At 43.8% G+C, this 2500-nt stretch overlaps 2 protein-coding genes across 5 annotated transcripts in view; one reads left to right on the top strand and one right to left on the bottom strand.

The window, feature by feature from the left end:
* LOC123769351 (potassium voltage-gated channel subfamily KQT member 1) overlaps nt 1–2500 on the top strand; it is an 874235-nt gene that overhangs the window by 276294 nt on the left and 595441 nt on the right. The gene's annotated exons all lie outside the window — the stretch shown is intronic.
* The window catches only part of LOC138355255 (extracellular matrix protein A-like), a 34842-nt gene that overhangs the window by 6285 nt on the left and 26057 nt on the right, over nt 1–2500 (bottom strand). The gene's annotated exons all lie outside the window — the stretch shown is intronic.

Raw genomic sequence — 2500 nt, forward strand, 5'->3', positions numbered from 1 at the left:
GTGGCGCGATCTTCACTGTGTGTGTGTGTGTGTGTGTGTGTGTGTGTGTGTGTGTGTGTGTGTGTGTGTGTGTGTGTGTGTGTGTGTGTGTGTGTGTGTGTGTGTGTGTGGTGGGGTAGAGTTCCTAGGGCCTGATTCACGAAGCAGTTACGCAAGTACTTAGTAACATCTTTCCTCAATTTTTGACGGCTTTGGTTACAATTATTAAACAGTTTACAAGCATGAAAACTTCTCAATCAACTGTTGTTGTTGTTATAAATAGCCTCCTGGTGCTTCGGAGCTCATTAATTGTTTAATAATTGTAAACAAAGCCGCCAAAGATTGAGAAAAGATGTACAGGTTCGTAAGTGCTTGCGTAATTGCTTCGTGAATCTGGCCCTCAGGAGTCTAGGCCTGGTCCAGAGTGTAGTGGCATGCTGTCTATGAAATCTACAAAATCCAGTGGGATTAGGGTGACAGCCAATATAAATGGTTCGATATTGGTATCGCATTAAAAAATAATTCGTTTGGGTTTTGGATCTTCTGTGCGTTTAGTGGTTCACTGAAAACGAAATCACACAGTAGCCTCAATATTTCTCTCATTTTTTTGAAAGTTCCATCACCCTTGTGCAGGACCCCAGTGCTGGAGGTAGTTTTTGTTCAGGAGTTTGCATAGGAGAAAAAGTATTTTGGACATCGCTCTATTTCACTGATGGCCTTTTGCTCTCTTTACCTCTCCTGGATTGTATACGATTCTCGCATCTCACAGAGGGCTCACACAGGGCTCACAGAGGGCTCTCACAGGGCTCACAGAGGGCTCACACAGGGCTCACAGAGGGCTCACACAGGGCTCACACAGGGCTCACACAGGGCTCACACAGGGCTCTCACAGGGCTCACAGAGGGCTCACACAGGGCTCACAGAGGGCTCACACAGGGCTCAAAAAGCCCTTCTTTACGTTCTTCAAGCACTCTGGCAAACACCTCGTCTACTTATGGGGAGTTTGTTGGCTTTATTTTTTTTATTTTTGTCAATAACTTCCTTCATGGTAACCAGTAAACTAGTCGACCTGTCATGCTTGATACCTGGTTGATGGGGTTCTGGGGGTTCTTCTACTCCCCAAGCCCGGCCCGAGGCCAGGCTTGACTTGTGAGAGTTTGGTCCACCAGGCTGTTGCTTGGAGCGGCCCGCAGGCCCACATACCCACCACAGCCCGGTTGGTCCTGCACTCCTTGAAGTAAACCGTCCAGTTTTCTCTTGAAGATGTCCACAGTTGTTCCGGCAATATTTCTTATGCTTGCTGGGAGGACATTGAACAACCGCGGACCTCTGATGTTTATACAGTGTTCTCTGATTGTGCCTATGGCACCTCTGCTCTTCACTGGTTCTATTCTGCATTTTCTTCCATATCGTTCACTCCAGTACTTTGTTATTTTACTATGTAGATTAGGAACCTGGCCCTCCAGTATCTTCCAGGTGTATATTATTTCTTATCTCTCTCGTCTCCTACTAGTGAGTACATTTGGAGAGCTTTGAGACGATCCCAATAATTTAGGTGCTTTATCTCGTCTATGTGTGCTGTATATGTTCTCTGTATTCTCTCTACTTCAGCAATCTCTCCTGCTCTGAAGGGGGAAGAGAGGGTCCCCTTCACCACGATACATAATATTAAGTTCTTCTCTAGTAAATACACAGCTAATAAATTATCTAAAATACTACTAATTTGTCATAATCAGTTACCTAACCGTCTTAGTTTTTAATTAATGACCTGTCCTTTCCCCTAATCTTTGTTTACTATAACTGAAAAAACTTTAGCATTTGTCTGCTTGCTCTGCTATACGTACTTCATACTTTCTAATTTGCTTTTCTTTTTCTTTTCAAATTTTTTTAACTAATTTGAAAAATTGTTGTTCTAGATTGACTTCCCTATTCCTGACCCTTTCGTCCATAGCTTTTACTCTGCATCTAAGATTCTTAAGACTCACGGTTATCCATTTGGATTCATTATTATTCGAGCTGATCAATTTATAAGGTAGTCTATGTTCCTGCAGCCCGTCCTTCTAAAGTTTCCCACCATCAAGAAACTGTCGTACTAAAGTGCCCTTAACCTAACCTACCAGGGGACCCAGAACAGAAAACGGGACAGTATGTCAATTTCGCCAGCCGCTACACTTTTCTAGTACGACAATTTCTTGCCTTTTGTAGAGTATAGGCCAAAATGCGACGTTCCGTTAGGCAGACGGGTTGGTTCCTGGGCTTTGTGCAGAATAAACAAATCGACAAGGGCCGTGACGAGGATTCGAACCTGCGTCCGAGAGCATCCCAGACGCTGCCTTAATCGACTGAGCTACGACATGGTTTGTTCATTTGATGCGTCACGCAATTGTGATTTCTTTGTGCAGAATATTTGTAATAAGTAATAATTTGAATCTACATTCTTATCCCTCGTTACGTCATCTTCCAAGACCGGCCCACCTGCCTGTTGTGGTGTGCCTAATCAGTTCTTCCTAAGAGATTCCTT

The sequence above is a fragment of the Procambarus clarkii genome, chromosome 66 (assembly GCF_040958095.1).
Source record: "Procambarus clarkii isolate CNS0578487 chromosome 66, FALCON_Pclarkii_2.0, whole genome shotgun sequence".
NCBI classification, from domain to species: Eukaryota; Metazoa; Arthropoda; class Malacostraca; order Decapoda; family Cambaridae; genus Procambarus; species Procambarus clarkii.